Genomic DNA, 24,479 nt, shown 5'->3' with positions numbered 1-24,479 from the left:
TATGTATCCCTAGGCTCCTCTGGTCTGTGGCAGTTTCTTAGGCTTTGCTTGTTCTTGCTGACCTTAATAGTTTTGAGAAGTACTGATTAGGGATTTTGTAGAATATCCCTCGGTTGGGATTTGTCTGACAGTTTTTTCATAAGTAGATTGTTTTTTTCCCCCTCTGGAGGAAGACTATAAAGTGCCTTTCTTATCACATTTATAAAGCATACATAATACCAACATAATTAATCACTGTTGGTCTTGATCTTGATTCCTCACCTGAGGTGTCAGATTTCTCTACTGTAAAGTCACTCCTCTCCTCCCTCTCCCACTCTGCCTTTTCATACTTTATATTACTAATTTTGCTTTACTTTTTACTTTTTATAAGAAAGTCACTATGAACAGTCCACATTTTAAGAATCGGGAGTTATATCCTACTTCCTTGAGAAGTGAGTATGTATATATATCATTGGGAATCTTACTACATGGAGGATTTGTCTTATCTCTTCAGTTGTTTTGCTTAATTATTTATTTACAAGAATGTGGACTCATTGATAATTATTTTATATTTTGGGTTATGATCTAATATTATGTTACTTATTTTCTTGCTCAAATTCCTCCAACTTTGGTCATTGGAACTTCTATCACTTGGCTCCTTGATAGTTTCATCACTTTATTTAGTTTTTGGAGCACTCTTTCGGAGAAGGCAGTGGCACCCCACTCCAGTACTCTTGCCTGGAAAATCCCATGAACAGAGGAGCTTGGTAGGCTGCAGTCCATGGGGTTGCTACAAGCCAGACACGACTGAGCAATTTCACTTTCACTTTTCACTTTCATGCATTGGAGAAGGAAATGGCAACCCACTCCAGTGTTCTTGCCTGGAGAATCCCATGGACAGAGGAGCCTGGTGGGGTGCCGTCTATGGGGTCGCACAGAGTCGGATACGACTGAAGCGACTTAGCAGCAGCAGGAGCACTCTTTACTTTCCAGCATTACTAGATGCTTCAGGCTCATCTTCTATCATCCTGTCCCAGGTTTAAATCAGTCATTTCTCCAAGAAGCCCTGGTTCCTTTTATTGGAAAATGATACTAGAAACCGAGATCTGGGTGTCAGGTAAGCTCACTGCTACTGGAGTGTTGTTGCTTTGAGGTCCTCTTGTCTGCCTGAGCAAGGAAATATGTGTGTGTAGTAACCATGTAGCTATCGTATTTCCATATGTAACTGTCTATATGAAGCCAAATATGAATTCATATTTATGTCTCCAATTCTAATCCAGCTTTGTCTCTTTGCTTATAAACTCTTCAACAGAAATAAACCTGGATTCCGTCATCTGTCATTTATTTATTTGATTGTGAATTCCAATGCGAATCGTGAATTGTATTCACAATGTGTTGTGAATTCCACACATACAGTGATTAGAGATTTGTTAAACTACATCTCAGTGGAAAACAATTTTATCAGAGCACAGTTCTACGTGCCGTTTCTTTTCCCGGTAGTCTTACACTCTCCACTCATTTCCAAAGTTACATACCTTTCCCCTACCCTCTTCATGGATATTTCTTTCACGCATTTGCAGTTCAGTTGGATTTTTTGGGTCACATTCTGCATTCCACCCGGGATTTCCCTGATAATTCCTCCTAAATAATTTATTTCTAATTTGGACATATTACAATTTTACTTTTTTTGGGACGTCCCTGGTGGTCCAGTGGTTAAGAATCCACCTGCCAATGTAGGGAACACACGTTCGATCCCTGGTCCAGGAAAATCCCACATCCCTTGGAGCAACTAAGCCCATGTACCACAACTAGTAAGTCTATGCTCTAGAGCCTGTACACTGCAACAGGAGAAGCTACTGGAATGAGAATCCCCTGCACTGCAACTAGAGAGCTGAGCCTGCTGGCCACAACTAGATAAACTGGTGTGCAGCAACAAAGACTCAGTACAACCAAAAATAGATAAATAAATAAATAATTTTAAAAATCTTTAAAAAAATTTACTTTTTTGCTGAAAATTTCTATGAGTTTTTAATATATAGTATTGCCTGTTTATTTTTTCTACCTGCTGTTATGGTAAAATTTTAAGCAATTAAAAAAGTCACTTCCATACAAACATAAGATATATCATAGTTTAGGCCAAGATGGTATTAGGGAAATTAAATGGAGAAAGCCTTGTTAAGGCTTCAGAAGCAGGAGGACTTGCCTCTGACCTGCTTCTGATCTGGCTGGACACTGTCCAGATTCTGTGTCTGATTGCACACACAGTAAGTTAGGTGACACTTTAGATAAGAAAGGGAGTGGGTCTTGGAATTCTTGGGCCCTCAGAAGTCTGGCCAACCCCCAAGGGTCTAAGAAGTCTTATAACTCACAAGGTGAAACAAACAGCATTGTTAAAGTAAATCCAGAGCTGCATTTTTGCAAGCAAGCTGATGAGGATATCAGTTTTCAGCCTGGGATTATAATCAGAAGCCTCCCAGACTACAATTTGAAGTTTCACCCGTGAGGTGCATCGTTCAGGACCCTTTCCCCATTGAGACTCCAGATTGCTGTTAATGTGGGACTTCCTAGTTGCTGTTCAAGTCTGGATATAGGTGTCAGTTCAATTTGGTGATATACAAGCTGTTGCTGCTGCTGCTGCTGCTAAGTCACTTCTGTTGTGTCCGACTCTGTGCGACCCCATAGACGGCAGCCCACCAGGCTCCCCATCCCTGGGATTCTCCAGGCAAGAATAGTGGAGTGGGTTGCCATTTCCTTCTCCAATGCAGGAAAGTGAAAAGTGAAAGTGCAGTTGCTCAGTCGTGTCTGACTCTGTGCAACCCCATGGACTGCAGCCCACCAGGCTCCTCCGTCCACCGGATTCTCCAGGCAAGAGTACTGGAGTGGGGTGCCATTGCCTTCTCCATTACTTCTCTCTATTGCTTCTATTTTTTTTTCTAAATGACTATATATTGAAATTAAGTTAAATAATGTTCTATTAAAAGTTGAAATTGTTTATTTGCATGTAATGAGTGATCTCTTTTGTCAGCAAATCCTTTGAACTTGAAATTAAAACTTTCAGGAAAATAGATGGCAGAGCTCGCCTCCTCTTGAGTGAAGTCTCTCAGTCTTCACTTAAAAAGAGATGTATCAGAGATTATATTTAACCCAATAATTACCAAAGGAAACATTAAGATGTTTAGTCCAAAGAATCCAAGTACCAAATATTGGATTGAGAACTAAATTAGATATAACAGTGGTTATTGTCCAGTAGGGCCATTAGTCTTCAATTCTGATACTATCTGTTTCATGGCAAAGAAAGTATTTTCATCTCCACCATACAAAAATATACAAACTAACTTCTGCCTCAACAGAGCTATAAAGTTCAGGCAATAGACTCAGTGGTCAAGAAGAGCACTGTACGGGGGTAACATCCAATAACAGTTTTTGGTTTTTTTTTTTTTTGAGTTTTAGATGGTTTTTCAGATACTGAGTTGGTAAAAGAATGAATTTGAGGTATCTAACAAAACCACCTAAATGGAAATAGGGCAAGAATAGATAAATTTATGACAGAAAAATAAGGATAGAGTGAATCTAGGGGTAAAGCTGTACTCAGAAATGAATACCTGAAAGCATGTGATAACTCCTAAAGAAAGATGGCAAACTCTACTATGAGGTTTCCAGCTCTCAAAGCAGAGAGGTAGCTAGGGGACTCCTAAGATTATTGTTATGCTTATAGGTGGTTCTGAAATACAGACGTTAGGTCTGATTTTTCATTAGAACACACACATAGACAAAGCTGTTGGTTAAACTGTTGCCAGAATGTTTGTAACTTCAGAAGCTAAAACCTATGGGACTAGAGAAGACCGCAGACCCTAAAGGTTCTTAGGTTTTCTGTCAAACTCCACTCTCTTGGGTGCTTCTACTCACAGTCCTTTGTTAACTAGACCAAGGTCATGGGCCCTAATCTGCTATAAGAGCAGAAGCAGCTCTCTGACGTGGCCCACTACAGTGTGTCTGGCTAGGTTAATTTTCCATAGATATCACCTCAAGGCTGAGTGCTGAAGAACTGATGTTTTCAAACTGTGGTGCTGGAGAAGAGTCTTGAGGGTCCCTTGGACAGCAAGGAGATCAAACCAGTCAATCCTAAAGGAAATCAACCCTGAATATTCATTGGAAGATCTGATGCTGAAGCTCCAATACTTTGGTCACCTGGTGCAAAGAGCTGACTCATTGGAAAATATCCTGATGCTGGGAAAGATTGAAGGCAGGAAGAGAAGGGGGAGACAGAGGATAAGATGGTTGGATGGCATCACTGACTCAATGGACATGAGTCCATTGAGCAAACTCTAGGAGACAGTGAAAGACAGGGAAGCCTGGTGTGTTGCAGTCCATGGGGTCGCCAAGAGCTGGACATGACTTAGCAATTGAACAACAACAATCACCTCAAAAGTTTGTAAGGTTGTATTAGCGGTGACAAAATATTAACCCCCCCACCAAAATGCCTATTACTATAGCTGATGTTCCCAATCTCCTGAAAGATTCCTATCTAAGGGGTGGGGGACTAAGAATTGCCAAGAGAGCTCTTTAGGCAAGAAACAGGGCTCAGAACAGAATTCAAGTCAAAGGTCAATCATAGAAGAATCAGAAGCCTGTTCTTTGCCTGATGTTGCTCCTATATTGTTTTGATGTTTTCTTGTTTAATCTCCCTATAGTTTCTACATTTTAGCTAAAGATCCTTTTGAAGTGTCATCTTTTTTTCCTCTGTCTGCATTTGGGTTTTAGAGATGGGACATACTGGATCTCTGTAGGTGAGTTTCATTCAAAGTATGAAAGAAATACTAGAGGGAAGAAAAAGCTATCTGAGACCAAAGTGGAGGTTACTTGTGTGGTTGGAACTAACCCATAGCTGCACTTCCCAGGAGCACATCTTTGCTCTAGCTTTAAAGGAAAACTTTATATAAATAGGTTCTTCTAAGGGTGATCCCCTGACTATGTTTTTATGTAGAGCTGGAGTTGAGACCCTTTTTGCCTGAATCATCTCTCAGTCTAGAAGTTCTGTGGGATTTCTTGCCCAAACAGGATTAATGGAAAATGGTTTTCTCTTTGAAAGGATGCTGGAAATACAATCTCTTCATTGGTCTCAAATTCAGGCAGATCATTTCCAAGATAAGTATTTTTTTTATTGAACTGTTTTCGTCTTCCCAGTGAGGTCACCACTCTGCCTCCCCCAGAGGCCTCCCACACAGGGAACATCACACCATCACACAAGCCCTGGAGATCCTATCTTGCTGCCTTGGCCCAGGTCCGAAACCTGAGACATGGAGAGAGCAGATATGGCCTCCTCCTCATCTCACCGGCAGAGATGTGAATCTTAGCACTTAGGGTGACAGTCTTGTGGTTTACAGATGGTGAGAAGTACTCATGGAATTGAAGCAGTAATCGTTTTAGCTGAGGGTGCTATTTAAACCCCAAATGTTGGGTTTAAGGCTACAAAAACTCAGAGGAATTTTCCATTTTTATCAGTATTTCTATATGATAAATTACCATAATGATTAGCTCCTGAAACATTCTGAAGGCCAAGGTAACCCTGATTTTCATAGGAGAAAAAATTCTAAACATCACAAAATCTAGTCACACATATGCCGAGATACGTTTTTTCATTACTTATACCAACACCATCATAAAAAAACCAACAGAATGGATCTGCCTAGAGCACCTAAAAATGTCTCCATATTTCCTGGGATTTTACTTACAAAAGATAGTTCTGAGTTAAGAAATCTCTCTAATGTTATAAATTATCCTCTACATTGAGGGATGCATGTGTGCATGCTAAGTTGCTTCAGTCATGTCCGACTCTTTGTGATGCAAAGGACTGTAACCCACCAGGTTCCTCCATCCATGGGATTCTCCAGGCAAAAATACTGAAGTGGGTTGCTGAAGTGTCCTGAAGTGTCCTCCTCCAGGGGATCTTCTCTACCCAGAGATCGAACCTGAATCTCTTACATCTCCTGCATTGACAGGCAGTTTCTTTACCACTAGTGCCACCTAGACATCAATCATTGACACTTAGGTGTTGTTTAATAACTTTTCCCCTCTAACATCCTTTGTATCAGCCCTTAAGGAAATGAGTTTTACTGGAAAGGAGTGGGAATCAAGTGAGAAGAACTTAGATTGGGGACACCGGGCCATATCTAAGAGCCCTTCAGACTTTCTCCTTGAATATTCTTTCCTTAAAAAATGTATGTTCTGTATTAAAGCCAATCTGGAGTATAATATGTGGCTATATTAATACACACCTGAGGATAGTCACCTAACAGAAACAGTCAGGGGCTCCAGCTCATTTAAGTAGCAAGAGAGCAGAGTCCAGTGAATAGCTTATTGGTCCCTGTCTAGTGCTTAAGGAGCGCTAGAGCTCTCAGTGGCTATGACCTTGAGGTGAGTTAGGAATATGGAAAGGCAAGTGGTACCTTAGTTTGGAGGTGCTCTCAGGCCGTTGAAAGTGAAAGTGAAGTTGCTTTATCGTGTCTGACTCTTTGCGACCCCATGGACTGTAGCCTACCAGGCTCCTCCCTCCATGGGATTCTCCAGGCAAGAGTACTGGAGTGGGTTGCCATTTCCTTCTCCAGGGGATCTTCCCGACCCAGGGATCGAACCCAGGTCTCCCGCATTGCGGGCAGACACTTTAACTTCTGAGCCACCAGGGAAGCCTGTTAGCATACGGCATACTCTGCAGCTCCCTCAGCTCCACGATCATCTCTGTCACTCTCTTACCCTATCCCCTCCCTTGGATGACATATGACCAGTTGTAACACAACCTCATTCATTCATTCATTTCCAAACAGGTATAAACTAAAGTTTAAAAACTGCAAACCACAGAAGCAGACTCTAATTTTAAAAAGGGTTTTATTATTAATAGAAGATAAAACAGGGAGCTGAGTAACAAAGTGCTAGTAGTTTGCAGATACGGCCATGGTTTTCCAGCCCTCTTTGTATCCACATCTTTGGCAATGTGTCTTTGCAGCTCCTTCCATCGAAGAGTAGAGTTTAATGCCTACCCCCTTGAATCAGAGCAGATCCTGTGACTTGCTTTGGCCAAGAGAATGCCATGGAAATGATGATGTACTAAGTTAGAGCCTGTGCTGTGTTTAGCTGCTCAGTCGTATCCAACTCTTTGTGACCCCATGGACTGTAGCCCAGCAGGCTCCTCTGTCCATGAGGATTCTCCAGGCAAGAACACTGGAGTGGGTTGCCATGCCTTCCTCCAGGGGATCTTCCCAACGCTAGGGATCAAACCCAGGTCTGGTGCCTAGGGCTCAGCAACCATTGTATGCTGCCACTCTGTCTCTTGGGACTTGCCCAGCTGCATGTGAGTAAATCCAAGCTAGACTGCTGGAAGATGAGACATCATGTAGAGCAGAAGTAGTCCCAGCTGAGATTACCCTAGACAGCCAGTATCCAGTTTATTTGATAACTATAAAATTTCTGGATTATTTGATTATAAAAGCTTACTGGTTCCAAAGCCTTGAGAAGAACAGATCCAGGAACTAGGGCATTAGTGGCTCTTCCAGAGAAGAGCACCAGATGACATATATAAAGTTGCCCTTCTGTCTTTTTGAATGCTTCCCATTCCTGGGTAAAAGGACTTGATTGGTCCATCTTGGGCCATGTGTCATATCCTAGGACGGGGGTGGGTTCCTCTGGTTTAATACCCTTGCTTGAACCAGAAGGACAAGAGGAAGGACAGTTCCTTAAAGGAGGGAGGGGTGGCCTCTGTTATTTTTAAGAAAAGGAAAGAGGAGGTCCAGGGTAAATAAGAGGAGTTAAGACCCTTAGTCTTAGCAAAGAAGTCTTGGTCTAACGTCTAGTATCAAGCAAGGAACAGTGTGGTTCTTGTTGTCACAGAGGGGCAAGAGGTGACTTTGACAACCCAGCAGCAGGACACCTAACCCAGACTCACTCCAGGAAAAGACTCTTAGAGGAGATGACAGAATTGAATTTTGTGAGATAAATGATGAGCTATGTGATGAGGCAGGAGTGATAAGCATCACTGAGGTTCTTATGGGCACTTGGACTGGCATGATTGAAAGCCTAGAGCCACCAAGAGTCATCTCATATCATGCTTATGCCTGGTTCAGTACGACTTCTTAAAAAAAGAAATTCTTATTAAAAAACCCAGATTCCACAAGTTTATTGTTTTATTTCCTTCTGTTCTAGAAAGCCTTGTGTACCATGAAGGAATGTGCATTTTCTACTACAGAGAATGGGGAGCTATTGCAGGCATTTGAGCAAGGGGGAAGTTGTGCTTAGACTCATATTTCAAAAAAATTGTTCTGGCAGCAAGTAGAAGGAAGATAGGGGCAAGAGAGGAGGCAGGGAGGTGAGTTACGAAGCTATTGCTGTTTTCAAGACAAGAAGTAATGGCTTCAACTAAAGGGTGTGGATGAGGAAATGGTGAGGATGGGATAAATTTTTGTAATATTGTTGAAGGATATATGAAGATGCCATTTACTTCTGTCTTTAACACTAATGTTGTCCTTTAGAGCGAAGTTATAATTTAAAAGGCCTTTGTTATTGTTAAACAGGTCTTCCTTTATGTCAAATAAAACATACCTCTTTTGGAGAAACAGTGATACACTAAAGTCTACATGATGCTGAGACAAAAACAAAAACCTCCCCATTCTTGTTTAGAAAAATAAATAACTCTCCTTGGACTTGCTCAACCTGCCAGAGAGCTAAGCAATTTCCACACCCACTTAGAGTCCTCGTATAAGACAGAGGGGCATCAAAGTCCAGATAGTGGAGGGATGGGAGAGAATTCTTGCCAGAGACCAATATCCCAACTTTTTGCTTTTTAGTGATTGGAGGTTGAATGTTCAGAGAAAGTACATCTTCTGCTTTAGTCACAACTCCACCAACTGAAATTCAATGAGTGCCTGCCTCATGAGGGATGATAGGAACAGCTTTCAAGAGCTCCATGCCAGGCTTCTGGGGAGGGAAGGCTGAGGAAGTGGTGGGGTCCTTGCTCTAAAGGGTTTGGACGGAAAGCAAAGAAAAAAGATGGAGTTGAATTTTCCTCCTTCAGTATCATAGAGTAGACTTGGGGAATAGGTAGAGATCTCTAGGATGTGGATGAACTGGGAGGCAAAAGAAAAACTATGAATTTAAGAAGGAGTGAAGCGCATTTTTGTCAGCTGGGACTTACAAAAAAACTTGATATTCAACAAGTATCAGTATTTCACTTACTATGTACGTGTTTGTTGTAAGTGTGAGAAGTCATAGCAGAGTATATGACCCTTTCAATCTGGCAGGAAGGCCAGACATTTGCACGGAAAAATGCCATTGTTAATACAAGGAGTGAAGGGTAATAGCAGCTAGAATCTATTGATGTTGGTGAAGGAAGGAGGTGCTTAAGGAAGGCAGTTTGGCAATGAAACCCAATTTTAGACTTGTTCTTATCTCCAAATGATTGAATCGCAGAGCTTCACTGACATGCCTGGAAGATTTTGTACATTAGAGAGATTTACACTTTGGTCTCCTCACCAGGCCACGTTGTCTACACAATGTAAGCTCAGTGCATTACTTGTTTTCCATAAATCTTGAAATTATGTTGTCAACTGCACACCTGTGGCTCTGCATGTGTATGAATGATCTGCTAAACAAAACATTTCAAGCAGATGACATGTTTTATAATCCTGTTTGTTGGGCTTCATCCTGCAGACCTGTAAGCTTTATAGTTGCTTAGCCTTGAGGCCGAAGAAAGAGCCCAGAGATAGCAACTAGAGACATTAATGGCTTAAGGGACAGGGAATCTTACAAGTCTGAAGCAAGATCCTGGAGGAACACCCCACCGTGTGTGGTAGATGATGAGCAGGAAGGACGGACAGAGGAGTAGTCTGCTACTCAGAGGAGGAGGCTACCATTTATAGGGGGAATTGATGGCAGGTGGGCTCATCAGCTATCACACACTAATGAAGCCCTATAATTAAGAGGATTGGGTATCATGTGAGTGAAGCAGGAGATGTACAGAGAGCAAGGACTGGTTGGGGACTAAAGACTAATAGGAACTTTAGATAATTGGGACTGCTTGAGCAGAAGATGTATAGTGAGCAAGAGAACAGCCTTCGTGAGTACCTGGCCATACCCTGTTTTTCCATTTTTAAATTTCAATTTTATTTTTGTACTAAACAAGGCAGTTTCAGACAGCGAATGTGAATCTGCCCCCTGTTGACAGTGTAGAGCTCCAGATTGCAACAGAGGAAATGTTAGGGCTGATGAGTGACCAAATAATAGTAATTAGATAGCTCAGCTGGTAAAGAATCCGCCTGCAATGCGGGAGACCTGGGTTCAATCCCTGGGTTGGGAAGATCCCCTGGAGAAGGGAAAGGGTACCCACTCCAGTATTCTTCCCTGGAGAATTCCATGGACTGTATAGTCTATGGGGTCGCAAAAAGTTGGACACGACTGAGCGACTTTCATTCACTTCACTCACTCACTCTTTATTGAAGACCTATATGAGCGAGTTACTTTGCCCATAGTCTTTAAAATTAAAAAAAAAATAAAGTAAATGCATTTATAGCAGAAACTACAGAGAAATCAGATGAAGAAGAAAATAAGTTAACCTGTAACACTGCAGGAAATCCCATCACTGGAAACCCCTCTTGGAAAGCAACCATATGATCTCAGAATCATGGTGCCCCAAAGTCGGCTGAAGTACCAACACTGCTTCTCCCTGGCCCATGGGACAGAAGGCATGGAAGAAAGTGAAGAAGACGCTGTTTCAGGGAATGAAGTCAAGAGAGGTCTCTCCAATATTAGGCACTACTCACTGCCAAGGGAGCATAATTCTGAGGTATCAGTGAAGGCAAGGGCCTCCCAGAACAGAAGTGGGGAGGATGGGGGGCTGCTCTTTAGAAAGTGGCCCCCAGTCTTTTCTTTCAATATTTCTCCTTTCCTGGTGGGGCTTCCCTGGTGGCTCAGATGGTAAAGAATCCACCTGCAATGCAGGAGACCTGGGTTTGATCCCTGGGTTGGGAAGATCCCCTGGAGGAGGGCATGGCAATCCACTCCAGTATTCTTGTCTGGAGGATCTCCATGGGCAGATGTGTCTGGCAGGCTATAGACCATGGGGCTGCAAAGAGTCAGACACGGCTGAATGACTAAGCATAGCACAGCACAGCCTTTCCTGGTGAGATGCCCCAAGCTCTTCTAATCCATTGGCTCTGCCTTTGGTGCAATCCATTGCACACCTAATGATGAGCACCTGGGGGGAAGAGCATGCTACCCCCTCACCCCCGCTACCCCCCAACTCCCTGCCAGGAGGCAGAGGATGAGCCATCAGAGCCTTTCTCAGACCTAAACCACAGAGCTGCTGGTCTCTCTATCCGCTGGGATTTTGTTCCTCTGCTAACAGTTTACTGTATCTTCCTTATGTGCTTCTCTTTCTACTCCTGCCAAAGGTCAGGGGAAATATTTCTCCTGGTGAAGAAATCTCCTTTCACTGAAGTGTTTCCAGGAGGGGTATAGTTTAAAGGCAACAGGACACTGTGTTTAAAGCGGGGCCTTGGTGAGCCCTACCTTTTCTTACTGTTGGAGTCCCCACCACGTAATGTATCAAACATACCAGCTGCACCCATATCCCATATAACATATACTTTTTAAATAACTTTTATAAAGATTTTTATATTTGTGCTTTAGGAATTATTTGGCTCTACATTACTCATTTAATTTATGATTGGCTATGAGTTCCTAATAATTACTGTGCTTGCTTAGGGGGGTTTGTGAAATAAGAAAATTGAACTTGTAAACTATATTTGATGGAATGAAATCGTTATGAATACTAAATTGAACAGTGAATGAAGCTGGCATGTTGGTACGTTTCGTAGGCATTTAATTAAGCTTTTATTCAGTTTTACATTTATTGTTTTCTTTTGGTAGATTTGGAGCCAATGACTGTTTTCTATTTGGGTCTCATACATTTTTTTCTAGGCCTATGAAAGGATCTTACATTGGGGATCTCATTGCATTGGGACAGGTTCTGATATAATAGTGATTCTCAAACATTGTGGCTTCAGAATCATTTTACATTCTTAAAAGTGATTGCGGGCCCTGAAGAGGTTTTTTACTTTTTATTTTGAAATATGGGTTAAATCTACTAATATTTATGTACTAGAAATTATAACTGAGAAATTTAAAAATCATTTATCTACTAATTCATTTAAAGATAACAATCATGAACTAATTACATTATATAAATAACATTTTTATGATAAATAATTATATTTTCCAAAACAAGTCATTGAGAAGAGTGGCATTTTTGTAAATCTTTTTAATGTGTGTCTTAATGGAAGACAGATTCTTATAATCTCATAATTCTGCTTTCACTGTGTTGCCATATACTGTTTTTCTTGCAGTATAGGAAAAAAAATTAGCTTTATGCTGCTATGTAGTTGGAAAAAGGAGATACTCAATAGGCTTTTTGATAATCGAACCTTGACTGTCAGGTTCTTAAACTGTTGTAATGTGGAATCTGAAATCATATCAGTGAAACTTTTATACTATATTACCTTAAAATCCACAGGCTATTTTATACTTTGAATCCATGTTTTACCTGTGCATGATTTTGCAACTTGATGCTTTGGACATTTAAGAAGCATTGGTGCCCTGAATTTTGCAGATATTTGAGATACTCACACATTTTTTTGATAATATCAAAATATCACATTTATTATCGTTACCACAGATCTCATCAGAAAAATCTGTAAGGATTGGGAAGCTGGCAAGTTAATGGAAACATCTGTGTTTTCCAAAGTTCTAGTTTTCACTTGAAAGCTCGATTGTTACCATTAGCAACAGATACTATTAGCTGTGCTTTTCTGTAACACATTCACTTAATTTTTGAGACCATCTGCCAATTACTTACATCTGAATGGCTATAGTTTTTCATTTGTTCTTTTAAATACAAATGGTAATCCAGGAAAAAAAAAGAGTTCAGATCAGATATCAACTCAGTGGTTTGTGCAGGTGTCTTTCCTTGAGAAAACAAAGGAACTTGAACACGTGTAGAAGTGAATGATGCCATCTTCCCTCATCCTCATGAAGAATACAGAAAGACATGTGCTCAAGGGTTGAGATTTAATAAAGGTAATAATTATTTGGCTTCATCAAAATCATAATGAAGTGAATTAGCACTTTTTTCCCGTTGGAAGAACACAGGGACCACGAGTATCCTTTGGTACACTGCCTTGATTCATGCTACGGCAGTGACATTTTCCCCCACCTTTTCTTTTACACCATTCAGTGCAAATGTCAATACACTGGGAAAGGAAAATAACCATTTTAGTGTTATTATGAACATTGTTTTGACCTTGTAGATCCCCTATCGGGGAGACACAGCCTCGCTTTGATACATAGCCTGATATAAGTACCTAAAAAAGATGGTGCCAGGCCCGTAATAAATGTTCAGTCAGTTGTAACTGAAACCATGTTTTCTTTGGCTTTCTAAGCATCATTTTCTTCTTTTTGAGTTGCATGAACCTAGAGCCTGTTGCATGAGTGAAGTAAGTTAGAAAGAGAAAAACAAACATTGTATATTAATGTGTATATATGGCATCTAGAAAAATGATATTGATGAACCTATTTGCAGGGCAGGAATAGAGACGCAGACATAGAGAATGGACTTGCGGACACAGCGGGGGAAAGAAAGGGTGGGATGGATTGAAGAGCAGCATTGGAATATGTACACTACCATGTGTAGAAGAGCCAGTGGGAAGCTGCTATGTAACAGAGGGAGCTCAGCCTGGTGCTCTGTGACGCCCTAGAGCGGTGAGATGGGGGGTTGAGGAGGAGGCTCAGGAGGGAGGGGATATATGTGTGTGTGTGTGTGTGTGTGTGTGTGTGTGTGTGTGTGTGTGTGTACTTAAAGCTGATGCATGTTGTTGTACGACAGAAACCAACACAACATTGTAAAGCAATCACCTTCCAATTAAAAATAAACTTTTAATAAAAGTACGGTTACTATTACTTCATAGGGTGGTTGTGGAGATCAAACGCAGCAAAATATGTAAGATGCTTAGTGTTCAGCATATAATGCGTTTGTGATGAATATGAGATTTTATTAGCATCGCTAATAATAAGTCATATAAAAGCTTCCTGGAGAACATCAGCAGGATTCCTCCCTACTGTCAGTGCACGACTGGACTCCCTTTCCTTTTGAGACTCTTAAATGAGTCTTTTTCTCATTTGGTCTTCATGCCTCAGACTAAGGCTGCTGCTGCTGCTGAGGATCCGTTCCTATGCACTCTGGGAGGAGGGCCTCTGCCAGGAATTTCCACTTGTTCAAGGGCCACAGGAAGCTGAGGTCATCCCCCGCCCCCCGCCCACTCCCCAGCTCTTACAATCTTGTCTAGACACTCTGAGGAGGTGGGGGATATAATTACAGCTTGAAACCCTTTACAGGCATCAGCAACTCCACTCCCCCTGAACGTGTGTGACTCAAGCCCCAGGAGGCCAGTGAAATATGATGACTTGCTTGCCCAGATAAGCTGGAAGTGAAACTCTAGAGGTCCAGGGTCCAGATGCCCTTAGCACACAGCATCTTTTACTCAAAACCAATTTCTTCATTTGGTTCAGTTGGATTAAAAGCAGCAAATGCATCTTGCATGCCTCCTAGACGTCCGCCCTCTGTGTTCCATGCTGCACCTGCCATAGTGCTGGTTATCCCCCACGGGCTGCTGCACTCTCATGCCTGCTTCCCTCCGGCCTGCTCTGTGCCTCGTGGTTGATCTCTATCGATGACATCACCAGGCTCTTTTGCCCTCTGGCCTGCAGCTTAATTTGTCTGTGGCAGTAGTTGGCAGGGCAGAGTTCAGAAGGCTAGAGGAGAAATAGGTGGGCCCTCCCCACTCATAGCTAGTTCTCCTTTGACTACATACTCTATGGGGTGCCTCCCCATCATAATCTAGTAATACCATTTTTGCCCCTTGTCCCTTCCAGGACGGTAGCAGCCTTCCTCTGTGGCTAGTCCCTGGCAGGTCACTACCTCCTGCTATTCCCTCGTCCTGCCCACATCTTTTTACACACCACCTTCACTGTACTTTTTGTTGGCCGTCCAGTGCAGCATGTGGGATCTTAATTCCACCATCAAGAATCGAACCTGTGTCCCTGCAGTGGAAATGTGGAGTCTTAACCACTGGACTGCCAGGGAAATCACAACACTCTTTTGAATTAAGACGTTCAGCGAACCATCTGTTCCTTGGCTGGACCCTGACTGACCCAGACAGGATCCTGCCTCAGAGAAGCTCACAGTCGGCTTGGACTGGTTATCTCAAAATCTGTCAGGGGCGTGCCACCTCACAGCTGCTATATCCAAAATCCAGTTCTATTATGCACTAAATATTTGTGCTTCACTTGCCCCACTGTTGTTTTTTTTTTTTTTACCATATATTAATTTAGGTTCAAAAAGAGACTTTTTATCACCAGCTAAATAGAAAAAGACCATACTTGCCAAAATAGAAGACAAGGGTAAAAACAAAACAGTATTGTTAAACTTGACCTTAGCAGTGTTGTGGTTACGAGCACACTGGATACCCTATCTAGGTTGGAATCCTGCTTTGCCCACTTTCAGGCTGTGTGACCAAGACTGAGTCACATAACCTCTCTGTGCCTCGGTTTCTTCATCTGTACACTGGGAATCATGATTCTATCTACTTAATAGGGTTGTGGGGATTAACTGAATTAATTAGTGCAAATATGTGTCAAGCCCTTAGAGCTCTTCCAGGCACACAGAAAGCCTCATATGAATTTCAGCTGCCATCGTTTTGGTGACAGTGATGATGATGGTGGTGGTGATGAAATTACCTGACTCAGGCTCTGAGCTGGAGAGTTAATAGCAAGGAGATGAAATCCTCCAGACTTTCTCCTGGATGTAATCAGAATTTGGAAAGAACTGAAAACAATAATTACACGTTCATTGAATTTGGTTCAGTGTTGTTTGTTTCTCTGTGTATCATCTAAAATGTGGATGTACCACAAAATCTGGCCTTAGGTAGCACCAGTGAAATACTTTCCACACCTTAGAAAATGCAGACAGGGAAACATATAACTGTTATGCAGAACAAACCAACCAGCAAAATGTGAGAGGCAGCCAAGGGAAATGAGTGACTCCAGTGGAGAGTCCGAGAGAAGCCGCTGGCCAGGTTTATCAGAGTCTGAATTGGGGTTGGAAACAGGCAGATAAAGGGGACTTTGCGGGTAGAGGGACTAGCCTATTCAAAGGCAGGTGGATGACTTAGCATTGTATGTTCAGGAAAGGAAAATATTCACAAAGAAATCACAACTCCCTAACCACCCCTCCATGGACCGCCCCCCCCCCCGCCAACCCCCAACAAAAGAGGTGTCTACAGAAGCAGTTCTCAAAGTGTGGTTCCCAGAACTGCAGTATCAACAAGATTTAGGAACTTGTTAGAAATGCAAATTACAGGCTTTCAGACCTACTGAATCAGGAACTCTGGAGGTAGGTGTCTCCCAGCAATCTGGGGTTTAACCAGAGCTCCAGGAGAGCCTTGCGCATGCTAGAATTTAAGAACTACTGGCCTAGAGCAAGATGGGAGAGCACCAGTAATAAACAAGGGTGAGACTTTTGCACACAATAATATTAATAGTAAGAACCCTTTACTGAGCACTTTCTATGGACCACATATTGTGCTAGTCCGTCTACCTGTTTTATCACCTGTAATCTCCACAAGTAGATATACTACTGATATTACACCCATTTTACAGATGAACAAATTGAGGCTTGGGTTGACAACCATATGTTCCCAAGGCAATAGAGCTTAGAATAATGAGGCCGTTGGGTGGTAGAAAGAAAGCCAGAGGCTGGATTTGAACTAATTGTCGAAGACTGTCTACAGTAGCGCTGTCCAGTAGAACTTTCTCTGGTGGTAGCAGTGTCCTGTACTGGCATGGTCTGATAATAGCCATTAGTGTGACTATTAGTGTGACAAGCATGAGACAGGAACTGAATTAAAAACTTTACTTAATTTGAATGAATTTCAATATAAATAACCACATGGGAGCTAGTGGCAACCATCTTAGTGCAAAACTAAAACCATAGAGCAAGTTCAGAGGCAGCAGTTGACGTTAGGTCTGTCTGACTTCCGCAGCCGTGGGCTTACCCACTAGTGCTCTTGCCCAGCGCCTGAGAAGAACTGGGATCACTTCTGGGCAAGTTCCTGAGGAAGTACCTCTCTGATTTAGGACAGCACTCTCAGCATTGTGTCCTTAGCTGATTGGTATTTGCACAGTGGTTGGAGGTAAGGGATAAAAAGGAGCCCCGATAAGCTGACCCGCAAGTGTTCCCAATGGTACAGGGTAGAGCTTTTAGGACAAAGAGGTCACACACTGACCCCATCCTTTCTGAGCCCTTACTGAGCCCCTGCTGGCCCTGACGTCAATAATAGACACTGACCTAACCAGAGACTCCAAGAGGTCTCCTGAGAAAGATATTTTTTAAACTAAGTACCAGAGCTTGAGCACATTTTATTTTTTTTCCTTGCTCGATTCTCCATGGAACTGATGGAACATTGAAAACTCCTGCTCCCAGGAATTCTTGGCCTCATCAGTCCTATAAACTGTTCAGTTTCACCTCCTGCCTTTCTTTCCACCATCCAATGACCTCATTATTCTAGGCTACGGGTTGGCAGACTTTTTCCCAAAATGAGCCAGGTAGTAAATATTTTAGCCTTTGTGAGCCATGGAAGGTCTCTGTTTCATGTTCTTCTTTGTGAGAGGTTTTTTTTTTAATACAATGTTTAAAAAATGTAAAACCATTCTGAACTCTCCAGGCAGGATCTGGCTCACCAGCCATGGCTTACTGTTTGTTCTAGGCTCCTTTGCCTTGGGAATAAATGTTTAACAAACTTTTATGGGTATGAGGATATTCTGGGTGAGTCTGCTGAAACTATAGCTTCCTGTGCTTCTTGGAGATTAAAGTTTAGTGACTTAAGCTAGAGTGTAGAAACTACATGTTTTAACAAATGTTCTAAATGACACTTTTAGTGCGTATGACCTGTGGACCACCTTTTGAGAAACACCCTCGGTGGTGGAAGGGCTCTGAGAGCTCATGCATGACCAGTCCCATCATTGGACAAATTGGGGAACTGAGGTCCGGGGAGGGAAGGGATCCGTCCTGAGAGTATCTGAGTTAGGGCTGCAAGGGAAGTGAGCCATAGCAGGAAGAGGCCGCTGCCAAAGGCGGAGCAAAGGAGTTGGAGAGAAACTGGATCTTTGGTGATTTAATTTAACCTCGGGGAACAGACCTCCTCTGAAGGTGGCCAGACCGTTGCACTTTCCACAAAATCCCCTTTCTGTCTTAAGCCAGTTTGAGTCAGATGCTCTGCTGCTGGCAGTTGAAAGTGCCCTAACTGATACAGACCCCTCTTTCCACCAGCCTGCTTTGATCCACCTCTTTTGAGAGAACTGTCTTTGAAGGAATACTCTCAAGGCATCATCCAAATGCTTAATCCTTTAAATGTCAAGGCCTTTGTAGTAAGCTGGGTAGGTCACACATACCTCCCTGCACCTGAAGGCAGAGTGTGTGGGGTTGAAAGTGGTCCAGGTCCGGAATTGGGAAATCTGGCTTCTAATCTCGCTTGTATGACTGTTTGAAATAGGTGAATTACTTAATTTTCTGAGCCTAGTGTTCTCATCTGAAAAAGAAGGGGCAGAAAGAGCCAATTGAAGGTCATTTTTGTTCTAGATATCACCATTGCGTTCTAAGAGTCAACACTATTCATTTATTTTCTTAATTCACTTCTCCCCCACCCCACACACACTTTCTCCTCCCTTCTTTCCTTCTTCCCTCCTCTCTTTCTCTCTCCCCTTCTTCTCTCTTTGTTTTCTCTCTTTCGAAAGAAGAAAACACAAAACATGAGTGCTTTGACTCTGGCCCAATCTGTTCTTCCTGGCAGAAATTATACCCCCGTGGGGCTCATTTATCTTCACATTTGAATCAACAGCCCTTAAAGGTTTCTCTAAGGAATTTGAACATGTCCTTCCTGGTTTGAAGAATGGAGTTAAATGACACAATGTGAGTTTTGAGCAGGTAGAAAAAAAAATTTTTTTTCCATTTGGTAAAAAATAATCAGGTTCGTCAGTTGAACAGAGACAATGATTGAAAAAAAAAAAAATGTGCTCAGCTTTCGGTCTGGTGGCGCAGGTGGAATGAATGACCTGTGTGCGATACCCCTGGGAGTGCAGCCACCCGGTCTTGGCAGGTTCTCCTCTTCATGGAGGGAGCACGTGACCTAATCCCACCTTCAGCAGGTTGTGGCAGGAGCCAGGGAAGCCTGGGTGGTTAGCGCACACTCACGTGAAATCATTCTTGTTTGACTTTTCATAACGTTTGTTCTTTTTCTCTTTTTAAATCCCCAAGCATTACATGTTCAAAGCAGAAAATGTGGTAAAACAGAAAACACACAAAGGAAAGAAGCGGGAACACACATTGCCAGTAATCCTCCAAGCTGGGATGACCACATGCCTGTGTTCTGTTTTGTTTCAACCACTTCTTTTCTAATCACCAAAGCGAAAGATGCTCAGTGCTCAAGCAAACAGGCAGAAAGAGACATTAAGTGTGGTTAATCCTACAGCCCAGGAGCGTCACGGGAAGGCTTTGAAGGTCTGCCCTGCCGGCCCGGCCCGCTTGCTGCCTCTCCTCACCGTGGTGTTGTCCCCATGAACCAGGATTACACGTTCTGTGCGTTGAAGCCACCGGGCCTGGCAGAAAGGCACAGAGTACTTGCTTTAGCGTTTTAGAACGATGCTTCCCTGAGGGCTGGGCTCCAGGGAGGGGCTGTGCATCAGAGACCCAGACTTCATGACTCCGCATTGAAGTTGGTACTGAGTATTGGGTTTTCTAGGTAGCACTAGTGGTAAAGGCGGAGAAGGCAATGGCACCCCACTCCAGTACTCTTGCCTGGAAAATTCCATGGATGGAGGAGCCTGGTAGGCTGCAGCCCATGGGGTTACGAAGAGTCGGACACGACTGAGCGACTTCCTTTTCACTTTTCACTTTCATGCATTGGAGAAGGAAATGGCAACCCACGCCAGTGTTCTTGTCTGGAGAATCCCAGGGACGGGGGAATCTGGTGGGCTTCCGTCTATGGGGTCGCACAGAGTCAGACACAACTGAAGTGACTTAGCAGCAGCAGCAGCAGTGGTAAAGGACCAATGTAGGAGACATAAGAGATACTGGTTTGATCCCTGGGTCAGCAAAATCCCCTGGAGGAGGCATGGCAACCCACTCCTATTATTCTTGCCTGGAGAATCCCATGGACGGAGGAGCCTGGCGGCCTACAAGTCCATGGGATCGCAAAGAGTCAGACATGACTGGGTGACTGAGCATGCACGCACACATGTCTGGACTGCTCCCACAAGGGGCTTGCAAATTGGTTTGAATGCCCACTGTACTCTCAGGTGGCAATACAGTCAAAAACAGGGTTATTTGCAAGTTAGCTTCAGATGTTCTATTGGAATGGACCGTCTTTCTCCCCAAACCAGTTCCCCTTTTCTGTCCTTCTTACTTCTGCCAGAAATACCATCACTCTCCCGAATACCCAGGCTCCACTTTCGTTGGCCCTGTCTTCTCTCCTTAGAAAAAGTCTCAAATATTTTCTTACCGGGTATGTGATAAAGAGTGGTAGGATAAACATACCCTTGGCTCTGAAGTCAGGTTGACTTGGATTTAAATTCTGCTCCTGCCACTTAACCAGTGTGAGAGCTTGGATGCACTAGTTAATCTCCTTGAATCTGTTTCAGTCTCTGTGAAAGCTGATAGTACTTTTATTCCATGTACTGAGTGTTTACTAGGTGCATAACACTCTTCTTACTGCTTTGCATATACTAACTCATTCAATCCTCATGAACACCTTATGGGTATCATAATTTTCACTTTATAGGACAAAGAAATTGGCTCAGAGAGGTGAAGCCACTTGCCCCAGGTCACACTAAGTGGCCAAGTCAGAGTTCAGATTCAGATAGTCTGTTCCCAACCGTTCTTCTGCTTACCCTTCCAGTGGGGGGAGTATTTACTAAAAGGGCAACCTGAAGATGGAATGGGAATTTACATACAGTGCCTAAAGCAGAACCTGACCAACCCGTATGTCTTACTTTAAAAAAAAAATTCTTAGAAAATTTTCCTTTCTAAATTTTATTATCCTTGTGCTTTCTTGTTTTTTTTTGGGGGGGGGGGGGAGAAACTGGGGTAGGAGTTGCAAAAACTGGAATTTTAGGAAATGCATATGGTCTGTAAATTTTAATGGCCAGGTCATAAAAACAATTGTCTACTGTGCACTTACTATGCTCCAAGTACTATGCTAGACATTTTAAGTAAATGATATGAGTCCTCATGGAAGCCTGGTGTGATGTACAATGTAAGGTCATCATTGGACAAGATTCTGCTTGGCCGAGGAAACCTGGCCAAGGGTACACAAGTAAGTGAGAAAGTTGAAGCGAAAACTTAGGCTTCTTCAGTTCTGAGCCTGAATTCTTCCTCGCTTTTGCTAAAAGAGGTCATTCTTCATGGTGTTAATGCTTTTGCAGGGTGTGAGTTAGGTTGGGGTGGAAATAGATGGGATCCTCTTTGAAAGAATGTGGAATGGTCATCCAAAGAGGGACACTGGTAAAAGTTGCTCTGGCATCCGTGGGTAGGGGGCCATCGCTGCAGAGCCCTGAGTCATGGAGACATCAGACCGGGAGCAAGAGCACGGGCGTGAGGGCTGGGAGCTTTTGTAGGGACTTGATATCCTCGGTCCCCCAGACCCTCTTGCCTTCTCTTTGTATAAGACCTACTCTGATAGGCATGGGGTAGGAGAGGACTGCAAACGTTTTTTTCTTTGCACTGAAACCAAAGTGTGGTGATTTAGGGCTTAGGCAATGAGATTAGAAAATGAAAATGGAATCACAGTAAATCTTGAAGCGATTGGGGTTTGTGTTGCAAGGTTTTTTCCTTTTCTTCCTTTTTTCTCCCTTCCCTCCTTCCTTTCTTCCAATCTTCCTTCCTTCTTTTCGTTAACAGTATCTCCTTTGCCTGTTATGAGAAGGGATAAAGAATTACGTTTACAGAGTTCCTACTAGGTTCCTGATGCTTTGTACCAACATTATTTCTTTTGAGCCTTGTACCACGTTTTAAGGTAGAGTGTACGTACCAGCCCCATTTTGTAGATGGGAAAACTAAGGCTCAGGAAGCATGGGTGACTTGTTCAGGATCTCAAAGAACGAAAATGGGTGAGCTGGGATTTGAAATAGATCCTGGGACCCCAAAGCCTGGCATCTCTCTGTGACCCAGGCATGAAAGGACAAGAGTGTGACTGGAGACCACATATAACAGATGAGGTCTAGGTGTGTTGTTGCATCCAGTGGGGCCAACATTCGGTGCCCAGCGCAGCCCAAAACCCACAGTACGAGATCAAGGTCAGTCCTTTGTGGGAAAGAAATGGAATTCTGCCTATGTCCACACTGTGTGTGGAAGTGATCTTGTTCCAAAAATAGCTGCTTGTTTGTTTCCCATTTCAGTTGTCAGAATGAAGAAGGGTCTGAATGAGTTAGAAATTGTTTTGGGCAATCTAAGCTTGGTTGGTACAACCAACCAAGGTAAATATGTGGGTACTGAGTGACCTCCCAGAAAGGAATTCCTACCGGAAGCTTCTTGGTTCAAACTCTGCCGGCTTCTGGATGGTTCCATCTGCAGTTCCTCTGGGCAGTCTTGCCAGACACCTTTGCTCTGCCTGGGAGAATCTTGTCTCTGCTGCTCTCTGCAGTCAGCTGGGGCAGCACAGCCCACGGGGATTAGTGGGATTTGTGACCAGCCAGTGAGCTCTGCCCCTAGAGGGCTGGTCAGCAATTCCTGAATGACGCACCACCATGACACAAACAGCCACCAGCTCCCTTAGCTATTTCCTGGAGTTTCTTGGTTTACTTAGGTTATTTTGTGTGTGTCTAGTGATCCTTTAGTTTTTTTTCCCTTCTCTTTTTTTGAACTTTATTTTTAACTGGAGGATAATTGCTTTACGATGTTGTGCTGATTTCTGCTGTACAACAGCTATAAGTATATATATATACTTATATGAGTCAGCTATAAGTATATATATATCCCCTCCCTCTTGAGCCTCCCTACCACCCCCAGACCATCCCACCCCTCTAGGTTGTTACAGAGCACAGAGCAGAGCGCCCTGTGTTATACAGCAGCTTCCCACTAGCTAGCTAGCTATTTCATACACGGGAGTTTCACTTTTCACCTTCATGCATTGGAGAAGGAAATGGCAACCCACTCCAGTGTTCTTGCCTGGAGAATCCCATGGACGGCGGAGCCTGGTAGGCTGCAGTCCATGGGGTCGCTGAGTCCGGCACGACTGAGCGACTTCACTTTCACTTTCACTTTCATGCATTGGAGAAGGAAACGGCAACCCACTCCAGTGTTCTTGCCTGGAGAATCCCAGGGACGGGGGAGCCTGGTGGGCTGCTGTCTATGGGGTCGCACAGAGTGGGACACGACCGAAGCGACTTAGCAGCAGCAGCAGCAGTGTATATATGTCAATGCTACCCTCTCAGTTCGTGCCACCTTCTCGTTTCCCAGCTGTGTCCACAAGTCTGCTTTCTATGTCTGCATCTCTATTCACGTGCAAATAGGTTTATCGATATCATTTTTCTAGATTCCATATATACATATATATATATGCATTGATACAAAATATTTGTTTCTCTCTTTCTTATTCACCCTGTATGACAGACTAGAGGGGCAGCTTGCAATCTTTCCTGGGGAGAAGGAACTCTAGGCCATATAGTCCTTTCACCACAGGCTACTGCCCATGGAATTTTCCCTGATGTCTGTGTGGTTCTCAAGTTTCCTAACCTGCTCACCCCAGCACTTGGAGTTGGCTTTTCAGCTCAGAGAAAAACACTCTGAGCTGCCAGGCCACCAGTTTAGCCTTAGGGCTGGGACTAAATAAATAAGGGGGACCCCCTCCCCTAGCCTGATCAGTTTATTTTCAGGGATAGGGCTTTCACAGATGTGGCCAAGGGGCTGGCAGGGAGGCCCCCGTGGGCTGCGGGCTGCTGCGGCTGCACATGGGCAGTTGGGACCTGCCCCGTGTAAGTCCCACTGTGAATGATGATTGGAATGGAAAAAAAAGGCCGCTGCAGATGGACAGGCATCTGGGATAAGCGAAAAACAAGTGCCTTTTCCTGGCATCCGTCCCTGCTTGAGGTTGGGCGGGGGCACTGTAAGTAGTCCAGCAATGAGCAGCATGGGGTTTAAAGTCAGACAAAGAGTTCAGATCCCATCACTCACTGGCAGGACAACTTGGGTGAATTTGTAATCACTTTCTTGAAAGGGGAAAGGGATAGTAATACCTGTCTCTCAGAGTTATTTTAAGGATGACATGAGACAACACCGGGGAAAGAAGTTATGGCAGAGCCTGGCAAATGGCTATGATTATTTTGTGATTATATAAAAATAGCCCAGTACCCGG

General features: G+C 43.3%; 1 long non-coding RNA gene across 1 annotated transcript; it reads right to left on the bottom strand.

Annotated features, from left to right (window-relative positions):
• Positions 1-21,175: 21,175 nt before the first annotated feature.
• Positions 21,176-22,774, bottom strand: LOC139187179 (uncharacterized). Its single transcript, XR_011570789.1, has 2 exons — positions 22,648-22,774; positions 21,176-22,039 (listed from the first exon to the last, which is right to left on the bottom strand). It is a non-coding gene; the product is annotated as an uncharacterized lncRNA (long non-coding RNA).
• Between the last annotated feature and the right edge of the window lie 1,705 nt (positions 22,775-24,479).

Source organism: Bos indicus, chromosome 15 (assembly GCF_029378745.1).
Source record: "Bos indicus isolate NIAB-ARS_2022 breed Sahiwal x Tharparkar chromosome 15, NIAB-ARS_B.indTharparkar_mat_pri_1.0, whole genome shotgun sequence".
Taxonomy (NCBI): Eukaryota; Metazoa; Chordata; class Mammalia; order Artiodactyla; family Bovidae; genus Bos; species Bos indicus.
Note: the sequence above shows the minus strand (reverse complement) of the source record. Positions and strands in the feature narration are given on the sequence as shown.